We start from the raw sequence: 24230 nt of genomic DNA, 5'->3' as shown, positions 1-24230 counted from the left end.
GGCATGAGCCACTGTGCCCAGCCGATGCAGTTCTTATAAACAGCAAAGTCTTGCTTTTGAATTACGAGTCTGTAGCCTCCTTTCTCCGCAACATTGAGCCTCTGCCAACCTTGTTAAAACTCAAGGATTCTTTTGTTATAACACTAAGAGTTGAAGGGGAGAATGGATATGGGCTACAGCTAGCCTTTTCTGCCACAATTCCACTTGTCACAGACATGTTAGTTCCCGTTTGAAATCTTTCTGCACCATAGAAAATTTCATCCTCAGGCCCATGTGGTCTGTGGGGGGGTCTTGTTCAGCCCCAACAAATGAAAGAAGATTAATTAACAGAAGCAGCTGCAGCTGGGCCTGGAGGCAGTGGCTCTACAGCAGCAGTGAGAGCTGAGCTGTGGCAGACACATGCTCTTCCCCTGACTCACGGCTGCCGAGTTCCCTCCAGCGAGGCTGCTGACCTATTTTTCTATTAGGAACAACCAGCAAATGTGATAATGAGGAAAATGTATACCGGCCCCTATGAAGTTTAGTGAAGCCCGAATGAAGTGGAGGAGGCCACGGAGATGCATGAGGAAGAGCATTCCAGGCAGAGGGAACAGCAAGGACAAAAGCCCCTGGGCAGGAATGGGTGTGCAAGCCTGAGATCCAACATGGCGGAGAGCAAGCCGGAAGTGCTGCGCGGGGATCCTAAGGGAGCGCTGAACAGGACAAGCTCAGTTTTGTCTCTCAAACCTCCACAATCAGGTAAGTCAGTCGGCCTCGCATAAGATATATGTTTTCCCCACCAATCTCCATTCTGAGGAGTGGAGTAGAAACTCCCTCTCCTCTCATGAAATGTTGAGTATCAGGGAGTAAGTGTGTGCTAAAAAGGGTTACCTCGGTGGAACTGGGTTGCTCAAATCCTGAACATTCCGAAGGAAAGACTGGCCCCTGACCAGCTCTGGGGAGCTAACTTCTGGGTCTTTGGAATACGCCTGAGGAGAGCACCTTTGTGACCTGAGACTTCAGCCCTGCCTACACCTTATGCTAACAATGTGGTTTATGGGGAAGACCCGTTTTTATTTGCTGGGAGCCCTGGGCCATGCTGTATCTCTTTGACTTCTGGATGGGTGGAGAACTGAGGAATAAATTGCTAAGGCCAGTCATGTAGATGCTCCATGCCTATATGACTGACCTCCAATAAAAATCCTGGCACCAAGACTTGGGTAAGCTTTCCTCATTGACAGTAATTGGTGTGTATTGTCACATGTTGTTGCTGGGAGGATTAAGTGTTGTCCATGTGACTCCGCAGAGAACTCCTGGAAGTTCACCCCTGGTTTCTCCTGAACTCTGCCCTATTGTCCCTTTATCCTGTGCTGATTTTAATCTGTATTCTTTTTATCCCCAAGTTCTGGCAAGTCTTTGATGTATTCTTTTCCCATAATAAACTGTAACTGTGAGCATAACAGTTTTTCCAAATTCTGTGAGCCCTCCTAGCGAATCATCAAACCTGAGAGTGGCCTGGGGGACCACAAAACAAAGTTGAATTCATCCCATCTATTTTTCCATCATCTTGCTACTCTACCTAGGTGTCAAAGCCCTAGTAGGAAGAGTCTGATTGGCTAACTTGAGTCACCCAGCCCATCTTGGCCAGGGGAGGACAGGCACCTTGACAAGCAGGCCCCACACAGCTGCACTGAGTGGGAAGGAGGATGCCCAAAATTACTTGTATCAGGAACAGAGAGTTGGGGCCAGTGTGGTGGCTTACACCTGTAATCCCAGTGCTTTGAGAGGCTGAGGCAAGAGGATTACTTGAGCCCAGGAGGTTGAGGTGGCAGTGAGCTGTGATCACTCTTCTACTCTCCAGCCTGGGTGACAAGACCCTGTCTCAAGAAAAGCCAAAACAAAACAGGAGAGTTGGGAGCTGGGATTCTGGTCAGGTCAAATAGTTAATATATGCACCAGGCAGGGAAATGAGAGTCCACGTTAGCAGGAAAAAGTTGGAGTCTTCTGGAGATACTGACCAAAAGCCATGTGGTATCTGGGTTTGTATCCATCCAACTGTTGGCATCAAGAAATCACAACAGTCATTGGAGAGTGTCAGCTGCAGGATGCAGCAGAATGTCAAAGATCCAGAGATTTTTGTTGTGGGTTGAATTATGTCCACCCCCGCCAAAATATGTTAAAGTCCTAACCTCTGGTACTTATTTGAAAATAGAGTCTTTGCAGATGTAATCAGGTTAAGATGAGGTCATACGGGATTAGGATGGGCCCTAAATCCAATGGCTGATTCCTCACAAAGAGAGAGATTCGATGACAAACAGGTGCACAGAAAGAAGGCCATGTAAAGACGGAGGCAGAGGTTGGGATGATTCAACCCAAGGAACACCAAGGATTGCTGGCAGCCAGCAGAATCAGGAAGGGGCAACAGTGGATTCTTCATGGAGCTGTCAGAGCATAACCCTGCCAAAACCTTGATTTCAAAGTTCTGGCCTCAAGGACCATGAGAGAATCAATTTCCGTTGTTTTAAGCCACCAAGTGTGTGGCAATTTATTATGGAAGTCCCAGGAAACGTTACAGATTTTGCCACTGGAAAGGGAGTGCTGCTTCTAAAAATACAGGTTGAATTGTCCACGCGGACGGCCAGTGCTGCAGAAAAATGATTGAAATGTCCACTCTGTATCTACCAATCCTTTAAATTTCTTTCCCTGAATAGTTATTTCACAGGTAGGACGTTTATCAGTAATTTGATTTAGCCAATAAGCTGCTTTGCCTTGTTTATTTGTGCTTCCAAATCCTCCTGTTCATTTAATTTTACTTTTCCCCATTTCCATATACGGCACAACAAGGAGCTATGCTGTATGCTCTCCTGGCTCTGCTTTCCAGGGAACAGAAGTAGTTATAACAATTTGAATTTCCCCATTGTAATCTTAATGACTCCTATATGTACTTGCACTCCTTTTAAATTTAAACTAGACCTGCCTAGAAGTAATCCTACCATCCCTGCTGGCAAGGGTCCACAGACGCCTGTTAGCACTTTTTGCAGGGGTTCCCCAGGCAGAAGGCTCACGGCTTTTGTGCAGCATAAATCTACTGCGGCACTACCGGCTGTAGCAGGGGACAGACATTGTACAGGGGTGAGGGAATGGCCTGAGCTGGAAATGCCCTGGTTTAGAACGGGGCCCAGGACAGGCCCCTCATGGCATTTCCCGAAATCAGGTTCCCATCTTTATCAAACTTAGAGTGACATTTATTAGCCCAATGTTTTCCTTTTTTACATTTTGGACATATTTGAGGCTCCGCAGTTTTCTTTTTTCCTCCACCTGGCAGCTTGACTCGCTGATTCTTTCTATATTCTTTTTTAATATGACCATGCTTCCCACGGTTAAAACAAGCTCCAGGAAACAGAGTATTTCCTTTACCCACTCTCAGTCCTGCCATAGCTTGCACCAACAAAGTAGCTTTATGCAGATTACCTCCAATACTGCCACAGGCCTTAATATAATCAACTAAATGTGCTTTCCCTCAGGTCGCAGAGCGGCTTGGCACTCAGGATTGGCATTGTTGAAAGCTAGTAACCGCAACACTATATCCTGAGCAGCCGAATCTGCAATCACCTTTTTAAGAGACTCCTGTAACCGAACTATAAAATCTGCATATGGTTCTTTTGGTCCCTATTTTACAGCACTAAAGGAAGGGTATTGTTCTCCTCCTGAAGTGATTTTTCCCATGCTCTAATGCACACTCCTCTAAGCTGCTCTATGGCATCATCCTGCATTACCACTTATGCATCTAAACCAACCCAGCTGCCGACCCCCAAAAGTTGGTCTGCAGTTATATTAATTTGAGGTTGGGCCTGGGCGTTGCAAGCAGCCTGAATGGAAGCTTCATCTGCCCACCAAGTTTTAAATCGTAAGAACTGAGCAGAGTCAGGCAAGCTCGAGTAAAAGCGTCCCAGTCAGTAGAAATCATCCCACTGGAGACAGCAACATTCTTTAACTGTCACATCACAAAAGGAGAAACTGGTCCATATTGATTAATAGCTTGTTTAAATTATTTAAGTACTTTAAAAGGAAAAGGCCCAAATGTAACTATACTATTCCCCTGTTGATCAGGTGGGTGTATTCTAACAGGGAACTGCCAAGCGTTCATATCACCCTCTCGCCTAGCTTGCTGGATTCCTGCCTGAATAGAACTGAGAGTGGTCACTCGAGGTGCTGCTCGAACAGTCACTGGGGCAACTGCTTTTCGTCCAGTGTCCTCTGGAAAAGAAAGATCCGAGGGTCAGGCCACTCTTTTTCTTCAAAATAATGAGGCAGTGTAGAGGGGTAGGGACAAACCTCTCCCTCCTTTGCCGCTTTAGCTGGCAAGCAAACCTGCTCTGTCACCTCTTCTGTTACTTCATTATACTCTCCTTCTTCCTCTGATTCCTCCTCCTTATCATCTGTGTGAAAAGGCTCCAAGGTGGAACGAACCAGAGCCCACACTGACCAGACAGTTACAGGAATATCCTCAGCACTATCCTTATATGCCTTTTTCAGTGAGCTGCCTACCTTCTCCCAGACCTCTACATTCATAGTTCCTCAGTCCAGAAACCAGGGGCAATATTTCTCTACTGCACTAAAAAGCTGCATAAGTCGGCTAGTGCTAACCTTCACTCCTCCTTTTCTGAGCAGCTGCCGAAGCAGACTCATATAAGCCTCCTGCCTGCTGGACCCTTGTCCCATTGTTACCCGGATGCTTCCGAGCTCCCCTTACTCACCACAGGGATTGCTTAAGAGTACTCGGGTGTCCTCCAGTGTAGGTCCACATTCTCCAACCGTTGCTCCGGCAGCCCTTCAACCCGGGTTTGAGCCCCACATTTGGGCGCCACTTACCAAGGCCAGCTCTGTTGTGGAGACCTCAACCCAGCAGCGCTAGAGGAATGAAGACAAAGACACAAAAATAGAGTGCAAAGTGGATCAGGGGCTGACAGCCTTCAGAGCTGAGAGCCACGAACAGAGTTTGACCCACATATTTATTGACAGCAAGACAGTGATAAGCATTATTTCTATAGATTATAGATTAGCTAAAAGCATTCCTTATGGGAAACAAAGGGACAGACTCTGGCTTGTTATCTGCAGCAGGAACATATTATTAAGGCACAGATCGCTCATGCTATTGTTTGTGGTTTAGGAACGCCTTGAGTGGTTTTCTGCCCTGGGTGGACCAGGTGTTCCTTGCCCTCATTCCAGTAAATCAACAACTTCCAGCGTGAGTGTCATAGCCATCACAAGCATGTCACAGTGCTGCAGAGATTTAGTTTATGGCCAGTTTCTCATGGCCTGTTTATGGCCAGATTTGGGGGGCCTGTTCCCAGCAACATTTTTCACAGGAATATAAAAAATGATAGTAAAATTCATATGTAACCAGATCGGGCACAGTGGCTCTCGCCTGTAATCCCAGCACTTTGGGAGGCCAAGGCAGGTGGATCACCTGAGGTCAGGAGTTTGAGACCAGCCAGGCCAACATGGTGAAACCCTGTCTCTACTAAAAATACAAAAAATTAGTCAGGCATGGTGGCAGGTGCCTGTAGTCCCAGCTACTTGGGAGGTTGAGGCAGGCGAATCTCTTGAACCCAGGAGGTGGAGTGCAACCATTGCAGTGAGCCAAGATTGTGCCATTGCACTCCAGCCTGGGCAACAAGAGCGAAACTCCATCTTGAAAAAAAAAAATTCATATGGAAACACAAAAGACACTGCATGGTCAAAACAATCTTGAGCAACAAAACCAAAGCTGGAGGCATCACACTAGTTGGCTTCAAAATATATCACAAAGCTTAGTAATCCAAATAGCATGGTACTGGCATAAAAACAGACACATAGACCAATGGAACGGATTAGAAAGTCGAGAAATAAATTCATGCAGTTATAACCAGCTGATTTTTGGTGAAGGTACCAAGAACACACAATGGAGAAAGGACATCTCTTCAACAAATGGTGTGGGGAAAACTGGATGTCCACAAGCAAAAGAATAAAATTAGATCTTTATTTCACTCCATATACAAAAATCAAAATGGATTAAAGACTTAAATATATCTGAAACTGTATAACTACTAGAAGAAAACAGAGGGGAAAAGCCCCATGAGCTCCACTGGTCTGGGCAATAACTTTTTGGCTATGACCCCAAAAACATAGGCAACAAAAGCAAAAGATGTAGATAAGATTACATGAAAATGAAACACTTCTGCACAGCAAAGGAAACAATCAACTGAGTGAAGTGACAACCTGTAGAATGGAGAAAATATTTTCAAACCATACATCTGATAATGGGTTAATATCCAAAATATATAAAGAACCCAACTCAATAGCAAGAAAACAACCCAATTAAAAAATAGGGGAGGGACATGAATAGACACTTCTCAAAGAAGACATACAAACGGCCAATGGGTAAATGAAAAAAAAATTATCATCACTAATCATGGGGAAAATACAAATTAAAATCACAATGAGATATCACCTCACACCTGTTAGAATGGCTGTTATCAGAAAGACAAGGGGTAACAGGTGTTGAAAAGGATGTGGAGAAAAGGGAACCATTTTCCCTTTTGTTGGTGGGAATGTGAATTAGTACAGCATTATGGAAAACAGTATGGAGGTTCCTCAAAAAACTAAAAATAAACTAACATATAATCCAGCAATTCCACTACTGGGTATGAGGCAGGGGAATAGGGTCTGGAGGCAGGGAACCTAAGGCTGATTAGCACAGACTTCCTAGAGCTGAATCAAAAGGAAAATCCCACCTCTCCACACCAAAGTAACAGAAGGATCAGAGGCTACTCCGTTTGTACTACTTTGCAGATGAAAGATGGAAAGTACCTCTGATTGGTCGCCTCCCACAACCAATCAAACTGGTCATGGGCCTAACCTTCATATGCACACGGGTGTAACTTTGTAACTTCACTTCAGCTTCTGATTGGTAGCCTTCCCCAGACAGTCAGACTGGTCGTGGGCCATTCCTTCATTTACATAGGGTGTAACCAGGTAACCAATGGGAAACCTCTAGAAGGTATTTAAACCCCAGAAAATTCTGTAACCAGTGCTCTTGAGCTGCTTGCTCAAGCCTGCTCCCAACTCTGTGGAGTGTACTTTCATTTCAATAAATCTGTGCCTTCGTTGCTTCATTCTTTCATTGCTTTGTTTGTGCGTTTTGACCCAGTCTTGTTCAAAACATCAAGAACCTGGATGACTTGTAGTCAAGACCCTCGACTGGTAATACTAGTCCTTTTTCACACTTTTTTTTGCATATTCCCCCCACCCCCATGTGGCTTGCCGAATTATTTTCTTAATAGAGTTTTTGATGTTCAGTTTTAATTTAGTAAAGTTTATCAGAACTTACTTTATTATTATTTTCTGACCTAAGAAACTTTTGTCTACCACCCCCACACCCCGCTCCCACCAATTCCTGAAGGCATAATCCTGTTTTCACCCTTTTATGTTTAGGTCTATGGTTCATCTTGACTGAATTTTGAATTTTGTATGAGATTAACGTTCATTTATTACCCCATAATGACATATAGTAATTCCAGAGCCATGTATTGAAAACACTTTTTTTTTTTTGAGATGGCATTTCACTCTTGTTGCTCAGGCTGGAGTGCAATGCTGCGATCCCAGCTCACCGCAACCTCCACCTTCTGGTTTCAAGTGATTTTCCTGCCTCAGTCTCCCGAGTAGCTGGGATTACAGGCGCCCACCACCACACCTAGCTAATTTTTGTATTTTTAGTAGAGATGGGGTTTCACCATGATGGCCAGGCTGGTCGTGAACTCCTGACCTCGTGATCCACCCGCCTCAGCCTCCCAGAGTGCTGGGATTACAGGAGTGAGCCACCGCACCCAGTATTTTTTTTCTTTTTAAAATTGAGATGGGGTTGCCCAGGCTGGAGTGCAGTGGCTCGATCACAGCTTACTGCAGCCTCAATCTCCCAGGCTCAAGCTATCCTCCAACCACAGCAGGGACTACCAGCGCATGCCACCATGCCCAGCTAATTTTTGTACATATTTTTTGGTAGAAACAGGGTCTCACTATGTTGCCCAGGCTGGAATCAAACTCCTAGGCTCAAGTGATCCTCTCACCCCAGCCTCCCAAAGTGCTGGGATTAGAGGCATGAGCTACCATGCCTGGCTGACTTTACTTTCTTCATTGGATTGCTTTGGGCCTTTGTCAAAAATTAAATAATATAAATATGGATTTATTTATTGGCTTTCTATTCTGTTCCATTGATCTGTTTATCCTTTTACCAGTACCATACTGGTTTGATTACTGTAGTTTTACAGTAAGCCCTCTTTTTTTTTTTGAGACAGGGTTTCACTCTGTCATCCAGGCTTGAGTGCAGTGGTGTAGTCATAGATCACTGCAGGCTTGACTCCCCAGGTTCAAGCAATTCTCCTGCCTCAGCTTCCTGGGTAGCTGTGACTACAGTCGTGCACCACCACACCCGGCTTTTTTTTTTTTTCTGTTTGTTGTAGAGATAGGGCCTCCCTATGTTCCCCAGGCTGGTCTCAAACTCCTGGACGCAAGTAATCCTCCCACCTCAGCCTCCCAAAGTGCTAGAATTACAGTCATGAGCCTCCATGCCTGGCCTTGACACTCTATTTTTTCCTAAAGTTCTGGTTTTCATCTAGTATTCTTTCCCCTTGGCTGAATAATTTCTTTTAGGATTTTTGCAGTGCAGGTATACTAGTGATGAATTCTTTTAATTTTTAAAAGTATAATTTTAATTTTTTATAGTATAATTTTCAATTTTTAAAATCTGTAAATCTATTTTTCTATTTTTGAGATGGAGTCTCACTCTGTCACCCAGGCTGGAGTGCAGTGGGGTGATCTCAGCTCACTGCAACCTCTGCCTTCTGGGTTCAAGTGATTCTCCTTCCTCAGCCTCCTGAATAGCTGGGACTACAGGTGTGCACCACCACACCTGGCTAATTTTTGTATTTTTAGTAGAGATGGAGTTTCACCATGTTGGCCAGGTTAGTATTGAACTCGTGACCTCAGGTGATCAGCCTGCCTCAGCCTCCCAAAGTGCTGGGATTACAGACATGAACCACCACACCCGGCCTGTACATTCATTTAATGTTCATTCTTGAAAAATCTTCTGGCTGGGTGCAGTGGCTTACACCTGTAATCCCAGCATTTTGGGTGGCCAAGGCAGGCGGATTGCCTGAGGTCAGGAGTTTGAGACCAGTCTGGCCAACATGGTCCGACCCTGTTTCTACTAAAAATACAAAAAAAAATTAGCCTGGCTTGGTGGCATGCTCCTGTAATTCCAGCTACTTGGGAGGCTGAGGCAGGGGAATTGCTTCAACTAGGGAGGTGGAGGTTGCGGTGAGCCAAGGTTGCACCACTGCACTCCAGCCTGTGACAGAGCAAGACTCCCTCTCAAAAAAGAAAAAGAAAAACAAATCTTTTTTGTCGGAAATAGAATCTGGGTTAGAATTTTTTTCTTTTGGCACTTCAAAGATGTTTCAGTGTCTTCCAGCCCCCTCATTTCTGATGAGAAGTTAGCAGCCATTCCAGGCTTTTCCTTCTGTGTCTGGAACTGGTGGGTTCTTGGTCTCATTGACTTCAAGAATGAAGCCATGGACCCATGCGGTGAGTGTTACAATTCTTAAAGATGGTGTGTCCGGAGTTTCTTCCTTCTTATGTTCAGACATGTTCGGAGTTTGTTCCTTCTGGTGGGTTCGTGGTGTTGCTGGCTTCAGGAGTGAACCTACAGACCTTGGCGGTGAGTGTTACAGCTCCTAAAGCTGCACATCTGGAGTTGTTCGTCCCTCCCGGTGGGTTCCTGGTCTCGCTGGCCTCAGAAATGAAGCTGCACACCTTCGCAGTAAGTGTTACAGGTCACAAAGGCAGCACAGACCCAAAGAGTGCGCAGCAGCAAAATTTATGGCAAAGAGAGAAAAAACAAGGCTTCCACAGCATGGAAGGGAACCCCAGCAGATCTTCCGTTGCTGGCTTGGGTGGCCTGCGTTTATTCCCTTATCTGGCCCCACCCGCATCCTGCTGATTGGTCCATTTTACAGAGAGCTGATTAGTCCATTTTACAGAGAGCTGATTGGTCCATTTTACAGAGAGCTGATTAGTCCATTTTACAGAAAGCTGATTGGTCCATTTTGACAGAGCGCTGATTGGTGCATTTACAAACCTTTAGTTAGACACAGAGCACTGATTGGTGCATTTACAATCCTTTAGCTAGACACAAAAAGTTCTCCAAGTCCCCTACCCTATTAGATAGACACAGAGCGCTGATTGGTGTGTTTACAAACCTTTAGCTAGACACAGAGTGCTGATTGGTGTATTTACAAACCTTTAGCTAGATACAGAGTGCTGATTGGTACATTTACAAACCTTTAGCTAGACACAAAAGTTCTTCAGGTCCCCACCCAACCCGGAAGCCCAGCCGACTTCACCTCTTAATGGCACACACCTCAGGACTTTGCAGCACCTAGCCCGTGCACTCCAGCATCCCAGAGGGAGCTTGTCCCCGGATCAAGCCTAGCAGGTGCCAGCCGGCGGCCCGCGGAGCCCACGCCCAACCGGAACCCGCGCCGTCCAGCGAGTACCGCTCACAGCCCCGGCTCCCACCTGTGCCTCTACCTCCACATCTCCCCGCCAACAGAGGGAGCCGGCTCCGCCTCGACCAGCCCCAGAGAGGGGCCCCCACAGCGCAGCGGCAGGCTGAAGGGCTCCTCGAACGCCGAGGCCGAGGAGGAGCTGAGAGCGAGGGCTGCTAGCGCGTTGTCACCTCTCACTTCCATGTGTGATAAACTGCTTTCCTCTTGCTGCTGTTGAGAGACAATTTTCCACGATTCTCCGTTTCCTCACATCTAGGCATTAACAGCAAATTTCCTCAGATATATTACATTCCAGGATAGTAAAAATAAAAGAAGGTTTTTTTTTTTTGAGACAAGGTCTCCCTCTGTTGCCCAGGCTAGAGTGCAGTGGCGCCATCTCGGCTCACTGCAACCTCCGCCTCCTGGGTTCATGTGATTCTACCACCTCAGCCTCCTGAGTAGCTGAGATTACAGGCACATGCCACCATAGCCTGGCTAATTTTTGTATTTTTAGGAGAGATGGATTTTCACCATATTGGTCCGGCTGGTCTTGAACTCCCGACCTCAGGTGATTCGTCTGCCTTGGCCTCCCAAAGTGTTGGGATCACAGGCGTGAGGCACTGTGCCTGGCCAGAGTTTCCACTCATTCTCCGCAGAAAGGTCCATTCCCGTAGGTACTTACTCTGCCACACACAACCAGAACCTCCATGAGTCTCTGCTAGTGGCGTTCACTCTGTTTTTTTTCCTTCCTTGTAATGTATTTATTTTTTAAAAACTGGGTGCCTTCGTCCTGTAGGGGTTCCACCTTTGTGTATTTTGCTGTTGCATCCCCATTATGTCATTTTATTTTAAAAATATTTCACCGTATTTGCTTCAGGTCTCTCTTTTTAAAGAAAATCTTACCAACAGTCCTGTGTTTGTTCCTTTTGTGTGTTTACAGTGAGTCGATGTTCTATAATGTATCTATCAGCCTGCTACTAATTGTTTCCATCTTTTGTTCTTGTAAACAATAGCAGGTGAAATTGACCTGGAATCTCTTCCTTTGTGCAAACTGTAACCAATTACAAATTGCCCTCCAAGAATGTATGCTAATTTACCCTGGCAGGGTCCTTCCTCCCCAGAGATTTTTGCTATATAATTATTTTTTAAAGTATGTGTATTCGTTTCCAAGGACTGCCATAACAAATTACCACAAATGGAGTATCTTGAAACAATATAAATCTGGCCAGGCGTGGTGTTGTGTACCTGTAATCCCAGCTACTCGGGAGGCTGAGGCATGAGAATCACGTGAACCTGGAAGGTGGAGGTTGCAGTGAGCTGAGATGGCGCCACTGCATTCCAGCCTAGGTAACAGAGTGAAACTCTGTCTCAAAAAAAAAAAAAAAAAAAAAAAAAAAAAAAAAAAAAGAGAGAAAGAGAAAGAAAAGAAAAGAAAGACAATATAAATCTCAGTTCTGAAAACTGGAAGCCTGAAATCGAAGTGTCCCAGGGTTGGTTTCTCTCCCCCGCCCGTTCTGGAGGCTGCCATGCCCCTTGGTGTCCCTGGCTTGTAGGTAGCTCTCACCCTGTCTCTGCCTCCATCCTCATATGGCATTCTCCTTTGTCTCTGTGTCTCTAGGGCTGTTTTCTCCTCCAGGAAGGGCTGTTTTCTTATTCTATCCAAGCTGTTTCTGCTGAGATGGTTGGTTGGATCCCAGTGTCACAGGTCTCATCTCTCCAGCAAGGGTTTGGCCACCACATCTTTGGTGGTTTATTTTTAAAAATTCCTATTTTGGCTGGGTGCAGAGTGACTCATGCCTGTAATCCCAGCACTTTGGGAGGCCGAGGCAGGTAGATTGCTTGAGGCCAGGAATTCAAGACCAGCCTGGGCAACCTGACGAAACCCTGTCTCTACAAAAAACAAAAACTAGCCAGAATATGGTCGTCTATACCTGTAGTCCCAGTTACCTGGGAGGCTGAGGTGGGAGGACCTCTTGAGTCTGGGGGGTTGGAAGCTGCAGTGAGCCAGGATTGTGTCACTGCACTCCAGTTTGGGTGACAGAGCGAAACCCTGCCTCAAAAAATAAATATTTCTTATTTATTTGTGGGAGGGAATCAATCAGAAGTACTTTCCATTTTTCATCTTCAAGGCAGTGCAAAGGGAGTAGCCTTTGATCCTCTGTTACTTTGCTGTGGAGAGGTTTTCCTTTTGATTCAGTTCTAGGAAGTCAGTGCTAATTGCTTTTAGGTTCCTTGCCTCCAGACCCTATTCTCGTGCCTCACTAGTACCCATCGTGTACTTTTAAAGTTCCTGCAACTCAATAATAAAACCCCAATAACTGAATTTAAAAATGGGTAAAAGATTCCCATGGATGAACCTGGAGGATGATACGTTATGTGAAAAACGTGAGGTACTGAAAGATAAATACTGCATAGTCTCACTTACGTGTGGAATCTAAAAAAGGTCGAACTTGGCCAGGTGCAGTGGCTCATGCCTGTAATCCTAGCACTTTGGGAGGCTGAGGCAAGGGGATCACTTGAGGCCAGGAGTTAGAAACCAGCCTGGCCAATATGGCGAAACCCCCATCTCTACTAAAAATGCAAAAATTAACCAGGCATTGTGGCATGTGCCTGTAGTCCCAGTTGCTCAGGAGGCTGAAGTGGGAGGATTGCTTGAGCCTGGGAGGTTGAGGCTGCAGTGAACAGAGATTATGCCACTACACTCCTGCCTGGGCGATAGGGTGAGACCCTGTCTCCAAAAAAAAAAAAAAAAAAAAAAAAAATTGATGGAACTCATAGAAGCAGAGTCAGATATGGTTACCAGGGGCTGGAGAGATGGGGTGATGTTGATCAAAGGATACCAAATTTCAGTTAGACAGCAGGAATAAGTTCAAGAGGCCTATTGTAAAACATGGTGACTACAGTTAATAACAATGTATTGTATTCTTGATAAAAAAAATAAGTAAAAGATTAGAACAGACACTTTGTGAAGAAGACACATATGAGTAGCCAATTAACCCATGAAAATGTTCAATATTGTTAGTCATCAGGGAAATGTAAATTAAAACTACATTTCACATCCGTCACACACCATTTTATACCCTCAAAATTGCTAAAATTAAAATAACCCACAAAGTCAAATATTTGTGAGGATGTGGAACAACCAGAGCTCTCAAACATTACTGGTCCAATCGCTTTTAGAAAAGGCCTGGGAGTTTGTCTTTTCTTCCTCTTTTTTTTTTTTTTTTTTGAGATGGAGTCTCACTCTGTCACCCAGACTGGAGTGGAGTGGTGTGATCTTGGTTCACTGCAACCTAGGCCTGGGAGTTTCTTGTAAAACTAAACATGCACCTACTCTCTGACCCAGTGTCCCACCCTTTGGTGTGCACCAAGAGGAATGAAATATGTTTTCACCAAAAGACTTGTACTACAATGTACGTTTCTGGTTTACTCACAGTAATCCCAAACAGGAAGCAGCCTTAGCAGCCATCCATAGGAAAATGCTCAACTGTAGTAAATTCATTCATTGGAACACTACTCAGTAATAAAAAGGAATGAGTCACTGCTACCCACAACATAGATGAATCTCAAAAGCATTTTGCTGAGTGACAGAAGCCTTAAAGGAAGCATGCTCTATGGTTCCATTTAAACAAAGTTCTAGAAGAGGCTAAATAAATCCATGTTGGAAAAAAATCAGGACAGTGAATTGCTTTGGGAGATTGTCAATGAAGACTGACCAGAAGGGGCATGAGGACACTTTCTGGGGTTATGGTAGTGTTCTGCAAGAACTCCCTACTCCCCCATGAGCCAGTCTCTGGTAGCCTCTAATCTGCTTTCTGTCAAATTCACAGAGACAGAAAATCAGATTAGGATACAAATCTACAAATTTTGTAGAGTTCTTGCCATTTATCTATTTGTTTTCTGTGTGTCTTATATGGTTTTTGGTTCCTCAATTCCTCCATTACTGCCTTTTTTGTATTTAGTTGATTTTTTGTAATGTTTCATTTTGATTTCTTTCTTCTTTCCTTTTCTGTCTTTTTTTAGTAATCGCCTAAGTGGTTGCCTTGTAAATTACATATAACATCTTAAACTCGTAACAACCTAGTTTGAAAAATACCACCTTAGTTTAAGTAGTACATAAACACTCTCGTCCTATACATCTCCAACCCTTCTCCTTTATATTGTTAGTCACAGATTACATCTTTATATATTGTGAGCCTATTAACATAGATTTGCAAGTATTATTTTATGTATTTGTTTTTTAATTATATAGGAAAAAAAGAGAAGTTACCAAAAGTACAGCAATACTGGCTTTTATATTTCCCTAAGTAGTTACCTTTACCAGTTTCTTTCTTCATATAGCTTTGAGTTACTATCTGGTGTCCTTTCATTTCAGCCTTGAAGGGGTTTAGCATTTCTTGTAGGGAAGGTCTATAAATGAAAAATTCCCTTAACTTTTGTATATCTGGGAATGTCTGTATTTCTTTTTTTTTTTCTTCCTTCTTTTCTTTTCTTTTTTTTTTTCAGAGCAGGAGTGGAAGTTTATTTAAAAAGGCTTTAAAACAGTAAAGAAAGGAAAGTATGCTGGAAGAGACCCAAGCAGGCACGTGAAGCTCAAGTGCCTTTTTGTTTGAGACAGGGTTTCACTGTGTCACCAAGACTGAATACAGTGGCATGGCTCACTGCAACCTTGAACTCCTAAGCTCAAGCAATCTTCCCACCTCAGCCTCCCAAGTAGCTGGGACTACAGGCGTGACACTGCATTTGGCTAATTTTTAGAAATTTTTTGTAGAGACAGGGTCTCGTTATGTTGCCCAGGCTGGTCTCAAAGTCCTAGGCTCAAGTGATCCTCCCACCTCAGCTTCGCAAAGTGTTGGGATTATAGGTGTAATCCACCACATCCGGCCCTATTGAATTTTTGAAGAATAATTTTGCCAGATATCAAATTCTTGGTGTACAGTTCTTCAGCACTTTAAATATGTTATCCCCCCTGCCTTCTGGCCTCCATGGGGACTGGTGAGAAATCACCTGTCAGTCTTATTGAAGATCACTTTTACTTGCTTATCCATTCATCTGTTGATAGATGATAGACAGAGGATAAGTTGCCTTTCTCTTGCTGCTTTTAAGATTCTGTCTTTGTCATTGTCCTTGACAGTTTGATTTAAATGTTCTCAGTGTATATTCCTTTGAGTTATCCTCTTCAGAGCACATTGAGCTTCTTGGATGTGTAGATGTACAGATTTATGTCTTTAGTTAAATTTGAGAAGCTTTTCTTCACAGCTTTGCAAACACTTTCCATTTTGTTGTTCTTGTTGTTGTTTAAATAATAGCCATCCCAAAGAGTGTGAGGTGTCCCTTCATTCCTACACATAAAACTCACAAAAAGTTTGCTTCTCATTCCTACAGATCATCTGGCTTAGAGGTCTTCGTTTCTAATGGAGGAATCCTTCTATCAGGAAACACACCAATTATTCCATTTAGCTGGAAGTTGAGACTGCCTCCTAGCTATTTTGAGGTCTTCCATTGAACCAACAGGCAATTAAGGGAGTTACATACTGGCTTGAGTGGCCCTGATTACCAAGAAGAAATAGTGTTGCTGATGCAAAATGTGGGCAGAGAAGATTAGGCCTGGACCTTAGGGCATTCTCAGGGTGGGGTGGGTCTCTTGGTATTTCTATGTCCAACAGTAAAAGTTAATGGAAGATTATAGCAACCCAATAAAAATGAGATCACTATGGCCTCAGATCCTTCAGGAATAAAATTTTAGGTCATTCCTCCAGATACAGAACCCTGATCAGCTGAGAGGGTGACTGAGGGCAAAGGTAGCAATGAAACAGGTAGTGAAAGAAGGAAGTTATAAATATTAATGATGGTCTCTGACTAGTTATAGTAAAGAAGACTGTAGTAAATATGCATACTTTAGTCTCTGCTTGTATTTGTATATATGAATCAATTTCAGTTTTATTTCTCTTTTCTCCAGCTATTTTACATAAGGAAAGTGGGTGGTGATTAACCTCAGAGTCTCCAGGGACAGACTATCCAGGACTGTGCCTGAAATAGAAGAGGAATTAACATCATACAGAACTGAATACGGTGACTGAGAGGAGTTTGTGTCTACCCTTTTAGGAAAGAAGATGAGAATATGTATGAAGGAGAGTCATGTACTGTACATTAAGCAAAAGCATGATGCTGTTATTTGAAATGTTAATTAGAGGTGCCCAATAAAAACTGCTCAGCAATTTTCTTGGAGACCTCAGTGCTCATGTTATTCTTTCCTCTATCTTATGTTTTCCTCTCTCCTGCCCTTTTCAGAAACAGTCTACAGCAAAAGCCATTGACCCTGTTCAAATTACAGAAGAGCCCTTTTTGAATTTATGAAAATCCTGAAATATTAAAATTTTGCCAAATCGTGTTATAGCTTTTATTTTTATTTTTATTTTTTGAGAGAAGGTCTGGCACTGCATGCAGGCTGGAGTGCAGTGGGATGATCTCAGTTCACTGCAACCCTGACCTCCCAGACTCAAGTGATCCTCTCGCCTCAGCCCCCAAGTAGCTTGGACTACAGGTACATGCCAACACGCCCGGCTAATTTTTGTACTTTTTGTAGAGACAGGGTCTAGCCATGTTGCCCAGGCTTGTCTCAAACTCTTGGGCTCAAGTGATCTACCCGCCTCGGCCTCCCAAAGTGCTGGTATTACGGGCATGAGCCACCGAACCCAGCCTCATGTTATGACTTTCCAACCAGAATTTAGTGTTAACAAAGTAATCACAAAAGTAATATATTAGTTTGAAATTAGTAATGCCCACCAGATTCAATCACTAAAAAATGTGATGTCATTAAAAACCATTTTTCTACATGGTAACAAGAGCCAACTTCTGTCCCAAGCAGGTTGAATTACAATTTCCTGATAAGCAGAGTCCAGCTTCCTAATTCAAACTCTCAAACTCATTGTTAAATAAGCCCAGAGGAGTTGGACATTTTCCATCACGCATGTGGGAAGAAAGAAGGCCAACGATGCTCTTCAGATTTAACAAGTAAACCTTAAAAGTATCTGTTAAGAATACAGAGATGCCCATGACAACACTATCACCAGAGCAACAACTATCAACTAAGGTAACCATGTAGAAATAATGTCCTTTTTGTAGGTCTTCTTTTCTTCCTTTTTCTTTTTCTTCTTTTCCTTTTTTTTTGGTGCAAGACATGGCAACAATTTCTAAAGTCTATGTTCACATTATACTTGCAAGAAAAGGCTTATTTTAATCACAGCACAAGTGGGTAACTGTTACAGATATTCACATGACTCTGCACTTCCCATTTGACAGCAGAGGGCAGGATTGTGGTGACCGCTCTCAAGTTACCATCATCACAAATCAGCTTATTTAAAACAGTTTATTCTGATTATAAATAATCTAAAATATTTTATTTAAAATAGATTATTTAGAATAAATTATTTTAAATACTTTGTGATGTAGAACATTCTCTCTGGCCAGGGGTGGTGGTTCACGCCTATAATCCCAGCACTTTGGGAGGCCAAGATGGGAGGATTGCTTGAGCCCAGGAGTTTGAGACCAGCCTAAACAACATAGCGAGATCCTGTCTCTACTAAAAATACATAAATGAGCTGGGTGTAGTAGCTTGCATCTGTAGCCCCAGCTACCCAGGAGGCTGAGGTGGGAGGATCACTCAAGCCCAGGAGGTTGAGGCTGCAGGGCTGTGATCGCACCACTGCATTCCAGCCTGGGTGACAGAATGAGACTGTCTCAAAAAAATAAAATAAAAATAAAGGGCCAGGCGTAGTGGCTCACACCTGTAATCCCAGCACTTTGGGAGGCCGAGACAGGTGGATCACTTGAGGTCAGGAGTTCAAGACCAGCCTGGCCAACATGTGAAACCCCGTCTCTACCAAAAAATACAAAAATTAGCTGGGTGTGGTGGCACGTGCCTGTGATCCCAGATACCTGGGAGGCTGAGGTGGGAGGATTGCTTAAACTAGAGGCGGAGGTTGCAATGAGATGAGATCACACCACTACACTCCAGCCTGGGCGACAGAGTGAGACTGTCTCAAAAATAAAATAAATAAGTAACATTTTTTTCTGACCTTCCCTGTTCTTTCTGAGACCCCCTTGTTAAATTTTAAGACTTGCAGTTTTTGAGGCCTGGTTCTGAAGTGAACTACTCAGCATTACTTGTAAAGGACAGACCTGCAAAGTGACGTTTTGCTGGCAGAAATGGAGAAGGAGCTGAGTACAGATTTCATGTAATAAAAGTGAAATGAAAATGAAGTGCACGTGGAAATGTTCTTCTCTGAAACGAATTAGGCTATCCTGTATTTAGCTGTTTTGGGGAAAACATTCAATATTAATATCTCTTATGCTTCTTGAAACCACCCCCACCACCTTCTTCTTTTTTTTTTTTTTTGAGACAGAGTCTCTCTCGTCACCCAGCCTGGGATACAGTGGCATGATCGTGGCTCACTGCAACCTCCACCTCCCAGGTTCATGTGATTCTCCTGCCTCAGCCTCCCAAGTAGCTGAGATTACAGGCGTGTGCCACCACACCCAGCTAATTTTTTTTTTTTTTTTGAGACAGAGTCTTGCTCTTGTTGCCCAGGCTGGAGTGCAGTGGCCTGATCTTGGCTCACTGCAACCTCCGCCTCCCAGGTTCAAGCTATTCTCATGCCTCAGCATCCTGAGTAGCTGGGATTACAGGTACCCGCCACCATGCCTGGCTAATTTTTGTACTTTTAGTAGAGATGGGGTTTCACCATGTTGGCCAGGCTGGTCTCAAACTCCTGACCCAGGTGATCCGCCCGCCTTGGCGTCCCAAAGTGCTGGGATTACAGGCTTGAGTCATTGCATCCAGCCTTTTTTTTTTTTTTTTTGTATTTTTTTAGTAGAGACAGGGTTTTACCATGTTGGCCAGGCTGGTTTCGAACTCCTGACCTCATACAATCTGCCCGCCTTGGCCTCTCAAAGTGCTGGAAGTACAGGCATGAGCCACTGCACCTGGCCACCCCTTTTTCATCTATGTTTGTGTGGTCTTTACAACTGCCCCATGAAGCAGGCATCAATTTCCATTTCACCCACAAGGGACTGCGGCTCAGAGGCCCAAATTCACACAGTTTTAGTGGTGGCTGAGGATGTGAAGCTGGCTTTCTGAGGCCTTGATAAGCTTCAGCAATAACAAGGCTGACTGATACTTATTAAGCAGTTACTATGTACCAAGACCTGTTCTATTGCGATACATAGATCCATCCATCCACCCATCCATCCATCCATATACAGCTGACCTTGAACAATCGGTGGAGGAGGGGGGGGCTGTTAGGAACACCAACCCCCGACACAGTTGAAAAACTGCATATAACATTGGATTCCCCCAAAGCTTAACTACCAACAGCTTACTGTTGATGGGAAGCCTTACTGATAACATAAAGTTGATTAGCACATTTTTTTAATGTTATATATATTCTACTCTGTATTCTTAACAATAAAGTAAGCTAGAGAAAAGAAATCATTATTTAGAAAACCAGGCTGGGCATGCTGGTGCACACCTGTAGTCCCAGCTACTTGGGAAGCTGAAGCAGGATGATCGCTTGAGCCCAGGAGGTTGAGGTTGCAGTGAGCCGAGATCCCGCCACTGCACTCCAACCTGGGTGACAGAGGGAGACCCTATCTCAAAAAAAAAAAAAAAAAAGAAAGAAAGAAAAAAAGGAAAAGAAAAGAAAAGAAAAGAAAATCAGGCTGGGTGCGGTGGCTCACACCTGTAATCCCAGCACTTTGGGAGGCCAAGGCAGGAGGATCACTTGAGTCCCTGAGTTTGAAACCAGCCTGGGCAACATAGTGAATTCCTGTTTCTACAAAAAATACAAAAATTAGCCAGGAGTAGTGGTGCACACCTGTGGTCCCAGATACTCAGAGGCCGAGGTGGGAGGATCACTTGAGCCTGGAGGTCAAGGCTGCAGTGAGCTGAGATTGTGCCACTGCACTCCAGCATGGGTGACAGAGCAAGACACTGTCTCAGAAAAAAAGAGAAAATAAAATTATAAGGAAGAAAATATATTTAGTGGATCGTCATAAAAGTCTTCATCGTCATCATCTTCATGTTGAGTAGGCTAAGGCAGAAGAGGATGAGGGGGAGAAAGAGGAGGAGGGAGAGGGGGAGGAGGGGTTGGTCTTGGTGTCTCAGGAGTGGTAAAGAAGTGGTGGAGGAGATGGAAGGGGAGGCAGAAGAGGCAGGCACATTTTATTTTTTTAAATCCATTTATAAATAGACTCGTCCAGTTCAAACCTGTATTGTTCAAAGGTCAACTGTATGTATAATTTAAACCTCATAACAACCCAATGAGGTAGTTGAGACTGGCTCTGTCTGATGTTGACTCATTAGACTCTTCAACCCAGAACATATTTACACTTCAAAAAGTAAAAAGGAAGGCCAGCCGTGGTGGCTTACATCTGTAATCCCAGGGTTTTGGGAGGCCAAGATGGGAGGATTGCTTGAGGCTAGGAATTCAACATCAGCCTGGGCAACATAGCAAGACCCTGTCACCACCAAAAAAAAAAAAATTAGCCAAGCATAGTGGTGCGCACCTGTAGTGCCAGCTACTCGGGAGGCTATGGCGGGGGGAACCCTTCAACTCAGGAGTTTGAGTCTGTAGTGAGCTATGATCACACCACTGCACTCCAGCACGGGTGACAGAGTGAAAGCCTGTCTCTCAAAATAAAATAAAATAAAAACAAAAAGCTTTCAATTTCTAAAAACCTTGCATTCTGAGACAGATCATGAATATAGAAGCTTCCAGGAAGCCTTGAAATACACCAAAAGCTTAGCATCTTATATAAACCATATCTTGTTTTTAATTAATCAAAGACAGAAATTTCTGGTTTTTATCAAAAGAAGACAAGCAATCTCCAATGACAATTGATGACATCTATATAATAATTTGAACAATAAGCACCACCTTCTCTCTTTTTTTTTGAGACGGAGTCTTGCTCTGTCGCCCAGGCTGGAGTGCAGTGGTGCGATCTCAGCTCACTGCAAACTCCGCCTCCTGGGTTCATGCCATTCTCCCGCCTCAGCCTCCCAAGTAGCTCGTACTACAGGCGCCTGCCACCATGCCCGGCTAATTTTGTTTTTGTATTTTTAGTAGAGATGAGGTTTCACCATGTTAGCCAGGATGGTCTCGATCTCCTGACCTTGTGATCTGCCCATCTTGGCCTCCCAAAGTGCTGGGATTACAGGCGTGAGCCACCTCGTCCGGCCACCACCTTCTCTTTTTATCCGTCCGTTGTTAGTTGGTTTTCTGAGAGCTAGACTCCTTTGTAATGAAACTTGTACATTAGACTTTTCTCTTTGGGAGTACCATTCTCATTCCCATTATTTCAGAAACTGGGACACAGAGAAGTTCAGTAACTTGTCTAATGATAGGGATAGAAGAGGTCAGAGAGAATGTTCGAGTCTCACGGTGTTGCCCAGGCTGGAGTGAAGCTGGGATAGGGAACCAGGCAGCCTGTCCCCATAAGCCCTGCTCTGACTTGCCCAGCCAGTGCTTGACTTGTAAGCACCGGCTTTGCTGAAGTTGTTCCCTCCGTATACTTTACTAGCCCTTACTTTTTTTTTTTTTTCTAGCTCTGTCCTAGCTACTGAGAATACAGATTTATTTTAAAAATGCAGTCACTGCTCACGGGAGTTTAAACTTTTAAATGAGGGCATCAGACAAGTAAACAGGCAGTGATAATAGGGCATGGTAGAGCCATGACAGAGGGATGCAAAGGACTGTGAGAGCCTGGAGGAAGCACCTCACTCAGCCCTAAAGGTCAGGGAAGGCCACCTACGGGTAGGACACTGGAGCAGTCTTGAACATCAGACTGTCTCAAAAAGAAAGAAAATCAAGTACGGGGCTGGGCGCAGTGGCTGATGCCTATAATCTCAGCTCTTTAGGAGGCTAAGGCAGGCAGACTGCTAGAGCTCAGGAGTTCAAGACCAACATGGGTAACATAGCGAAACTCCATCTCTACAAAAATAAAAATAAAAATTAGCCAGGCGTGGTGGTGTGTGGCTATGGTCCCAGCTACTTGGGAGGCAGAACGGAGAGGATGACTTGAGACCAGGAGGCAGTGGTTGCAATGAACCGTGACTGTGCCACTGCCACTGCACTCTAGCCTGGGCAACTGTCTCAAAAAAAAAAGAAAAGAAAAGAAAGGCCAGGTGCAGTGGCTCATGCCTGTAATCCCACCACTTTGGGAGGTTGAGGCAGGAGGATCACTTGAGGCTAGGAGTTTGAGACCAGCCTGGCCAACATGGTAAAACCCTGAATCTACTAAAAATACAAAAATTAGCTGGGCGTGGTGACACATGCCTGTGGTCCCAGCTACTCTGGAAGCTGAGGCATGAGAATCACTTGAACCTGGGAGGCAGAGGTTGCAGTGAGCCATGGCTGCGCCACTGCACTCCAGCCTGGGTGACAAAGCAAGACTGTCTTAAAAAATAATAAATAAAAAGAAAGAAAAGAAAAGAAAAATAGGATAAGTTGGGTGGGGAAGGAGAGGGTCCCATTACAACTGTTAATCACTCCAAAACTTAGTGGCTTAGCACAACGACATTTTGCTTTACTTTTTCGTGGTTTTGGAAATTGGTTGGTATAGTTCTCTCAGTATCTCTGATACAGTTGCAGGGATATAGGGGCTGGTACTTGATTCATCTTAAAGGCTTCACTGAAATATCTACCGGTTGACACTAGTTGTTGGCTGGGCCCTCAGCTGGGGCTGTTGACCAGAACACTCCATGTTGCCTCTTCATGTAGCCCGGACTTCCTGATAGCACAGCAGCTGGGTTCCAACAGCAAGTCTGGGGCTACACTTCCTGGGAACAAGGAAGAATCTATCTCACCCGGACTTGGAAGTGACATGGCCTCACTTTCACCATAGTCACAAGCCCTCCCAGATTGAAGTGGAGAGGTTCTACCTCTCAACAGAAGTGTCAAAGTCACCTTGCAGGAAAGAGGATGTGGGATGGGAGATATCACTGTGGCCATTTGGAAAACACCATCTGCCACAAAGACCTGTAAGGGCCTAAGTACTGAAGAGATTACACGCATCCCACCACCCAAATGTATTTCAAATACAAACAACTCTAGACCATAAAATAGGGGCAATGCAGCCCAATAAAGTATGAACTTCCTGTAACTCCTTCCATGCTTTTTTTGCTGGTGATGGAGGGGACAGGGTGTCAACCATCAAATACTGTAGCGATATATTCTTTTTTTTTTTTTTTTTTTGAGACGGAGTCTCGCTCTGTCGCCCAGGCTGGAGTGCAGTGGCGTGATCTCGGCTCACTGCAAGCTCTGCCTTCTGGGTTCACGCCATTCTCCTGCCTCAGCCACCCAAGTAGCTGGGACTACAGGAGCCCCCCACCACGCCCGGCTAATTTTTTTGTATATTTTTAGTAGAGACGGGGTTTCACCATGTTAGCCAGGATGGTCTCAATCTCCTGACCTCATGATCTGCCCGCCTCAGCCTCCCAAAGTGCTGGGATTACAGGCTTGAGCCACCGCGCCCGGCCATCAAATACTGTAGAGATATATTCTTTTTCTTCACTCTCTTTTTTCTTAGGGGGTTGCCTCTGCTTTGCTGGTGCCCTAAGTGTGTGCTCAAACTATATGGTGGATGCTCCAGCCTGGGGTAAGGGTG

The 24230-nt window shown here is 44.4% G+C and overlaps 1 long non-coding RNA gene across 1 annotated transcript; it reads left to right on the top strand.

The window, feature by feature from the left end:
- The first annotated feature begins 336 nt into the window (after nt 1-336).
- Nucleotides 337-16780, top strand: LOC101150571 (uncharacterized). Its single transcript, XR_008679492.2, has 3 exons — nt 337-738; nt 9662-9736; nt 16525-16780. It is a non-coding gene; the product is annotated as an uncharacterized lncRNA (long non-coding RNA).
- Nucleotides 16781-24230: the final 7450 nt, after the last annotated feature.

This window comes from Gorilla gorilla, chromosome 4, assembly GCF_029281585.2.
Source record: "Gorilla gorilla gorilla isolate KB3781 chromosome 4, NHGRI_mGorGor1-v2.1_pri, whole genome shotgun sequence".
Lineage (NCBI taxonomy): Eukaryota > Metazoa > Chordata > Mammalia > Primates > Hominidae > Gorilla > Gorilla gorilla.
Note: the sequence above shows the minus strand (reverse complement) of the source record. Positions and strands in the feature narration are given on the sequence as shown.